Below are 8,896 nucleotides of genomic sequence, written 5' to 3' on the forward strand. Positions count from 1 at the left end.
TAACAGGTCTGTAAGTAGCAGTGTTGCCCTTCTTTGCCAAAGCATCCTCATTCTCGTTTCCCAGGATTCCACAATGGGATGGTATCCATTGGAATACAATTCTTTTATTGAGTGATATTAATTGAGAGCAGAGGCGGCTCCTCAGGGCAGGCAGGGTAGGCTAAGCCTACCTCAACACATTTAGAAAAACCTAAATGTGTATATTTATTAACTACCCCAACACATTTGGAAAACCTTATATAATTATATACTCTTGTCTAGGTGCTTAGAAATTCTTCAATTAACTATGAATGGGATTTTTTGAGGGTTAGTTGGACGTTGCTTACTACTGGCAGTTCGATTTATGCGACAAGAATACACTGGACAGATCACGATGCGTCAGAAGGTAGGCAGAAGCGAAGTTAGCCGACCTTCCACGTAACTTCAAAGCTGGCCCTGGAGTAAGCATTAAAAGAGATCGCTATTCTAAATGCTTTCTTAGCGCATGCGTTCTATGCTTAAGCCAGCGCGCTGGAATTCTGCCTGCCCTAACGAGAACCCACGAGCATTATCGAACACCTACGATTTGCGAAATTTCTGTTTGAAAGTTTCACGAGTTGGAACGTAGATTGTTACGAGTAGTATAACAGTTTGTAAACAGTGTGTTTTAAAAGATGTTTTTCTTTTTAAACAGTGTATTTTAGAAAATGTGATTTTTGCAAGTACGTACTGTATATTACTGTTATATTTGGTGATTTATAATTAATGTAAGTGATAACAATAATATTATATTATGACTGATATAAGTAAACTGTTACGTTGTCCGTTTTCGCGTCGTAATGACATTGAAAAGAGAAGTATTTTGGACAATGGACGACCCACTCCTGCATTAAGCTCTGTTGTTCATGAAGTCAGTGCTAAAGGTGCAAGATTTAATCCTTCATGGTATGAAACACTACGAAATGGAAATATAAAAATTGGAGATTTATCTTTCGAAAGGGTGGAAAAATTCAAATATCTTCGAGAAACAGTAACAAATATAAATGATACTCGGGAGGAAATTAAACGCAGAATAAATATGGGAAATGCCTGTTATTATTCGATTGAGAAGCTTTTGTCATCTAGTCTGCTGTCAAAAAATCTGAAAGTTAGAATTTATAAAACAGTTATATTACCGGTTGTTCTGTATGGTTGTATAACTTGGACTCTCACTTTGAGAGAGGAACATAGGTTAAGGGTGTTTGAGAATAAGGTTCTTAGGAAAATATTTGGGGCTAAGAGGGATGAAGTTACAGGAGAATGGAGAAAGTTACATAACGCAGAACTACACGCATTGTATTCTTCACCTGACATAATTAGAAACATTAAATCCAGACTTTGAAATGGGCAGGGCATGTAGCACGTATGGGCGAATCCAGAAATGCATATAATGTGTTAGTTGGGAGGCCGGAGGAAAAAAGACATTTGGGGAGGTCGAGACGTAGATGGGAGGATAATATTAAAATGGATTTTAGGGAGGTGGGATATGATGATAGAGACTGGATTAATCTTGCACAGTGTATGGACCGATGGCGGGCTTACGTGAGGGCGGCAATAAACCTGCGGATTCTTTAAAAGCCATTTGTAAGTAAGTATGGTATGAAACACATAAATGGCTAACAGGAAGTGAAGTTAAAGCTAAGCTATAGGTGGTCACGTTTGTTATTGTAATCTAAAGAAGGTACTTGGAATCAGATCATATTTGTAACTCGGTAAGTCTAAAGAGACTTGAAAAGAATTTGAATCCAATTTCGGAAATGTTGTCTGAACAACAAGGGTTGCAAGACAACAGTATAACAATAAACTGGAAAAAACCGACAAATTATGAGACGGCTCATTGATGTAACAGTATTGTTATGTAAGCAAGAGTTAAGTTTTCGGGGGGCATGATGAAAGCGAGCTGCCATTGAATCGCGGGAATTGCATAAAAATGTTCTGTAAATTTTGACTACGAGCCGCCACTGATTGAGAGAGCATTTTAGTTATTTCTGCTGTTTGAGATGAAGGTGTGTGTTTAGAGACTATTGATAGAATAGCTGCTTTGGAGTCTGACAATATAACTGCATTTTTAAATTTACTGATGTGGCATAGAAGATTCCTGAGACTTTCACTTATTGCAATGATTTCTCCATCAAAACTTGTTGTTCCATACCCAAGAGATCTATAAAGTGAGAAGAGACAGCACGTAACACCTGCACCGGCACCTTGTTCTCTGGAGATCAAGGATCCGTCAGTGTATAAATGAAGCCAGTTTTGTGGAGGGTATCTAATATTAATTGTCTCGAAAGACAATTGTTTTAGTATTTCAGTGTTTACTTCTGATTTCAGTATTTCTTCTGTTAAATTTAGATTATATTCCATATTTAATAGAGTTAAAGGGTTTGGTTTAATTTGTAGGTTTTCTTTTAAATTCGGGATATTGATTTTCTGTTTTAATTCTTGAACAATGGATATGAAACTTTTTTGAGTTTTCAATCTACAGAGAGGACTGTATGAATGCCAATTGTTTCCTGGTAATCTAATAAGTTTTTCATATTGAATGAGTGCTTTTTCTTCTATTGTCATTTTGATGCTGTTAATATTAGTGAGGAATCTCATAGAATCTATTGGAGTTGTTTTGATTCCACCAGTAATGAGTCTGAGAGCTTGGTTTTGAAAATATTCTATTTCGTTCATGAAAGGTGAAGTAATTAAAATTTCTCCGCGGTATGTCAGCACTGGCTGTATAAACATTTTGTATGTAGTGTTCAAAGTATTCCTAGAGCATCCCCATTTCTTTCCTGCTAGTCTTTTTAGAAGGGAGAATCTTCTACGAGCTTTTTCAGAAATGTATTTCAAATGGTTCCTCCATGTTAACTTACTATCGAAAATAACTCCAAGACATTTGGATTCATAGGTCCTAGGAAGGTTTTGGCCATTGTATTGGATATTGAATTCTCTTTCTTTTTTACCAAGTGAAAATATTTGGTACTTACTTTTGCTTAAATTGAGTGTCATCAAATTCGATGTATTCCATTCATGTAGTTGATTTAGAGCTTTAAGAGCAGAATTTTGAATTTTGTCTCTATGTCTGTAAGATCCGTAAGTCCACAAGTTTATGTAAGTAACATCCAGGTGTATGTAAATTAATTTTATTCATGTCACTGTGTTCGTGTTTAACTCATCAAACATGATGAATTTAGTTTTATTGATATATTTTGAATTTTAATGTAATTTCAACGGTTAGTTTAACAATATATGAGGTGTACGAACAACACTGTTATACTGTATACTGCATGTGAGCATCTTAATAATCTCAATTGCATACTTCAATTGAAATATAAAAACATAACTGATGTTTTTATCTGTAAAGGGATTCCAATATTGTTCACTCGTGTGATAAGATAATATATTATTTAGCGATTTTAACAAAATAGTGAAGCTCTTTTAATAGCAGTAGGTATTTCCATAAATTTAAAGTGTCTAGGAATGCCTTTACAGCTAAAAAACATCAGTTATAGGCCATTTTTATATTTCCATTGAAGTATAAAACTGAGATGATTAAGATGCTCACATATTTCAGTAAGGAATCTGAGGACGCTTATGGAATCCTCATTTTCTGGTTACAGAAGAGAGATTTCCTAAAATAAATGGATATACAGACGAAAAAAATTAGAATATATTATTAATTAATTATGCACCTATTAAAGTATATTTTACTACATAAAATCATCATACATTATCTCTTCATTCTTTAACAAACAATCACTTTCTTATTCCTTTTTAAAACTACATTTACATGAAGATCTTAAAATCTGGATAGAGCAGCATAATGGTACAATAATTATACTAGTCGTGGCATGTTCCGACACTGAGGCTTGTTGTTGACATTCGAACACGACCAAATACCAGTAGCTACTTCGCACGCTGGCTAAGTAAAGGCAGGTTCACGTCAAAATCTCAAGGACGCGAATGAAAGCTGAACATCACTGATAACAAAATAAACTGCAGATTTAATTGCATACTTTTCTGCATAACTCGCTCTACATATAGACTGTCTTTGCACGGAACACGCTCTACTGAAATTACGTGTACCTCTTTTTAATTTATTTTGTCCTTGACTGGTTTTGTCCTGTGATTTTTTTCAGACAATGTGACAAGATACTGAAGCCGTATAAGAAGGCCTACCAGCTGCAAGTGGAGCCACTTCTCGCCTGGCAAGATAACCTCAGAACTCACACGTGAGTAGGACTTGAACATAACTACTATAAGCCAAAGTTAAAGTGATTTTTATAGTATTGAATTATTAAAGTTTTGTTTTATTAATTTTGTGAGTTTAGCATGGAACTGTTGCAATTCAATATAATCTATACTAATAATAAATCTGTAGCCAACATTTTTCTTGTAATTTTCGATTTTCCAAAAATAATTGGTCCTAACATATATAATTAACCACCCTGAAACCGAAAATAGCTTTTTTGAAATTTTTGGTTCTATGTCTGTCTGTCTGTCTGTATGTTTGTTACCTTTTCACGCGATAATGGCTGAACGGATTTCGATGAAAATTGGCATAAGAATTAAGTTCGTTGTAACTTAGATTTTAGGCTATATGGCATTCAAAATACACTATTTAAAAGGGGGATTATAAGGGGGCCTGAATTAAATAAATCGAAATATCTCGCTTATTATTGAGTTTTGTGAAAAATGTTACATAACAAAAGTTTCTTTAAAAATAATTTTCGATAAGTTTTATTCCTTCAAACATTTTGATAGGACTGATATTTAATGAGATAAATGAGTTTTAAAATTAAAATAACTGCCATCTAAGGCGGTGTATTGAAATAAAAAACAAATGACTTCGTCTATAAGGGGCCTTGGACAGAACAATTGAAAGTTATGAAACATAGCCTACAGACAATGTTTCTGTGTTTGTATGAAGTAATATCGGAAGTTAAATTAACCGATTTGTATAATTAATTATTATTTCATCATTGGAAAGTGTAGTTTCTCTGGATGGACATAATGCTATAATGTTATTACAGTAACTTGTGAGTGAATTGAGGACAGGTAAGATTAAAATAGCTTCTTATGCACAGAAAACTTGATAGGTTATTCTGTATATTCATTTCCTGTATTTCTTAAAATAATGTTTATGAACATATTCATTTTTATCTCAGAGAATTAACGAACAACGAGAGTGTATTGATTTAGTATGCAGTAATAGTAATGTCCTATTTTAATTATGTAATTACTTCATATTTATTTCTAACGGGTGCAGCGGAGCGCACGGGTACGGCTAGTACTGAAATAGAACATTAGAGGAGAAGGTCCCCGGTTTTAACTTGTACTTGCTATTTGGGAAAAGGAAATTGTACCAGAACAATGGAAGGAGTCCATAATTGTACCTATTTTTAAAAAGGGGGACAAAACCAACTGTGGTAACTTTCGAGGAATATCACTTTTGTTGACGTCGTACAAAATTTTGTCCAATATTCTTTTGAGAAGATTAACTCCGTACGTATATGAAATTATTGGGGATCATCAGTGCGGTTTTCGGCGTACTAGATCGACTATTGATCAGATTTTTTTGTATTCGACAGATAATGGAGAAAAAATGGGAGTATAAGGGTACAGTACATCAGTTATTCATAGATTTAAAAAAGGCATATGACTCTGTTAAGAGGGAAGTATTATATGATATTCTTATTGAATTTGGTATTCCCAAGAAACTAGTTCGATTAATTAAAATGTGTCTCAGTGAAACATACAGCAGAGTCCGTATAGGTCAGTTTCTATCTGATGCTTTTCCAATTCACTGCGGGCTAAAGCAGGGAGATGCACTATCACCTTTACTTTCTAACTTCGCTCTAGAATATGCCATTAGGAAAGTTCAGGATAACAGGCAGGGTTTGGAATTCAACGAGTTACATCAGCTTCTTGTCTATGCGGATGACGTGAATATGTTAGGAGAAAATACACAAACGATTAGGGAAAACACGGAAATTTTACTTGAAGCAGGTAAAGCGATCGGTTTGGAAGTAAAACCCGAAAAAACAAAGTATATGATTATGTCTCGTGACCAGAATATTGTACGAAATGGAAATATAAAAATTGGAGATTTATCCTTCGAAGAGGTGGAAAAATTCAAATATCTTGGAGCAACAGTAACAAATATAAATGACACTCGGGAGGAAATTAAACGCAGAATAAATATGGGAAATGCGTGTTATTATTCGGTTGAGAAGCTCTTATCATCCAGTCTGCTGTCAAAAAATCTGAAAATTAGAATTTATAAAACAGTTATATTACCGGTTCTTCTGTATGGTTGTGAAACTTGGGCTCTCAGTCTGAGAGAGGAACATAGGTTAAGGATGTTTGAGAATAAGGTGCTTAGGAAAATATTTGGGGCTAAGCGGGATGAAGTTACAGGGGAATGGAGAAAGTTACACAACACAGAACTGCACGCATTGTATTCTTCACCTGACATAATTAGGAACATTAAATCCAGACGTTTGAGATGGGCAGGGCATGTAGCACGTATGGGCGAATCCAGAAATGTATATAGAGTGTTAGTTGGGAGACCGGAGGGAAAAAGACCTTTAGGGAGGCCGAGACGTAGATGGGAGGATAATATTAAAATGGATTTGAGGGAGGTGGGGTATGATGATAGAGACAGGATTAATCTTGCACAGGATAGGGGCCGATGGCGGGCTTATGTGAGGGCGGCAATGAACCTTCGGGTTTCCTTAAAAGCCATTTGTAAGTAAGTAAGTAAGAACATTAGAGGAACATCGTTTCAAACAGTATTAAGTCCACCAGTGGACAAAATTGAGTTTGATACATTTTCGTATAATTTTCTACTTGATCGTCCATGCTTTGAAGTCTGATCGTTTCAAATCGTATTTGTAAAGAGTGAAATGCTTAAAAGTGGCCTTTATTTTAGATAATTTGGATAAATTTGGCAATAGGTATGTAGATATTTTACTTGAACATGGATTTTTACAATATTTAAAATCAGCCACCCGCATATCAAAACAGTCTGTCTCGTATCTTGATCATATATTTTTCAAATCCAACAATAATTGGAAATTTAAAACTGGTGTTTATTGCAGTTCAATTACTGATAATTTTCTTGAATTCGGAATTTTAAGTACATTTAAAATACAACATAATAATTCAGAAACTAATAGAGATACTCCTCACTTAAAATTTCATATTGACTTTGACACTTTAATGTCCGACATGAACAAACAAAACTGGAAAAATATTTACACATGTCAAGATGCTGATTTAGCTTTTAATATATTTCATGAACAATTAAATTGTCATATTAATAATAGTAATATACGTTACAAGAGCAGTATGTTGATGTTTTCATGGTCGAGGAAAAGATTGAAAAAGCGAAACGTAGTTAATTACCGCTCGTGTATCGTACATTATTTTGTGCGAAGATCGTTTATTACATACCTGAAAGACGAATTTCTAATTAGTTGCAATGAAATCTCCATGTTGGTTTCTGTTTAATGACGCCAACTTCGGAACACCAAAATATCTTTCTTCAACATTGTTGCTGTAAAATGTTTTCTGTGTTTACTGTACTTCAGCAGGCCGTGTCTTTTTTTTCCCCCAGTCTATAAATGCGAACTTCAAACAAACGGTAAGGTTATGTAATGATTTATTTTTCCTTTTAATATTTTAACAATATTATTTATATAACATATTGCAGTAATAACATCGGCATCTGGAATCTCGTTGATTTTTTCACGGCTTCCTTAATGTTACTTGTATCAGGAATGCAATAAGTTTCGTGGAGTAGTAGACTTTACTTAATTTTTGCAAATATTTAAAAACAATAATTAACATTGCAATTTAGGTGAAATTGCAGCGGTAAGTTTCCAATTTATAATTATTACTATGTTAAACGTCTCTAAAAATAATATGTTAAAAGCCTAAAGCAGTAAAATGAATGTCGCGCTTAAGCGGTAAGAAGAGGGAAATTGTTATGTGTGTTAGGTTGGGAATACTGAATGTGGTATTTCACACTTACCGCGTATTGGTTCTGTGCGGAAAATAAGCAAATACGCACGATCTCGCACAAATGTAAATTACAGTCCTCACAAAAAGTTTCTAATGAATTAAAAAAATAAATTATTATTGGTTTAATTCGTTCTATTCATAAAAGAGATAAATTAGCGAATAAGGTTATAGAGCAGGCATTTAATAGTACATTATTAATTAAATACAAAAATTATGGAAATATCTTAACTACTCTTAGCAGAACTGAAAAACTAAGTATTATGAAAAAAAGTTTATAAACAACCAACATGATCCGAAAAAAAGTTAGAAAAATAGTGAATGAAGCTACAAACACTATTTCCACTTAACATTCTACAGCAATAGAAATCATTAACTCAAATAGTGTATCAGTTTTCAATCAAGTTTTGCTACTGATATTATCACCGTCTTCTGTGGCCGAATTAACAAAACTACAGTACTGTAATTATGTTTAGGAAATAGTGTTGTCACTTCAGACCAATATACTGTAGTTTTGTTATTTCGGCCACAGAAGACGGTGATATTATGTTAGTCATACAGAGAATGAAATTCATGACCGTAAAAATGCCGCTTGAAAGCAACATCATATCAGTAACATTTTTGTTCCTGAGAAAAAAATTAAATTTTATTTAACTAGCTAGCTAGCTAGTGAGTAAAAATTAAAATTATAAAACAAAAATGTTTCTAGCCACTACCGTAAGAGCCAGGCTCATGTACGGTGTGGTCTTAGTCAATAATATAACATAAAATTTGATTTGTTATATTGAATTATTTCAACGTAACAATTGCTTGTTTGTTAAAATGTGTATATGATAACGTTATGCAAATTGTGTTATTTTGTTTT

At 33.8% G+C, this 8,896-nt stretch overlaps 1 protein-coding gene across 1 annotated transcript in view; it reads left to right on the plus strand.

Moving 5' to 3' along the window:
• Positions 1-4,145: 4,145 nt before the first annotated feature.
• The window catches only part of LOC138692782 (uncharacterized), a 47,978-nt gene continuing 43,227 nt past the window's right edge, over positions 4,146-8,896 (plus strand). The window contains exon 1 of the mRNA XM_069815988.1: positions 4,146-4,238. The gene's annotated coding sequence lies outside the window, so the exon portion shown is untranslated. The remainder of the gene's footprint in view (positions 4,239-8,896) is intronic.

This window comes from Periplaneta americana, chromosome 17 (genome assembly GCF_040183065.1).
Source record: "Periplaneta americana isolate PAMFEO1 chromosome 17, P.americana_PAMFEO1_priV1, whole genome shotgun sequence".
In the NCBI taxonomy this organism is placed as follows: domain Eukaryota; kingdom Metazoa; phylum Arthropoda; class Insecta; order Blattodea; family Blattidae; genus Periplaneta; species Periplaneta americana.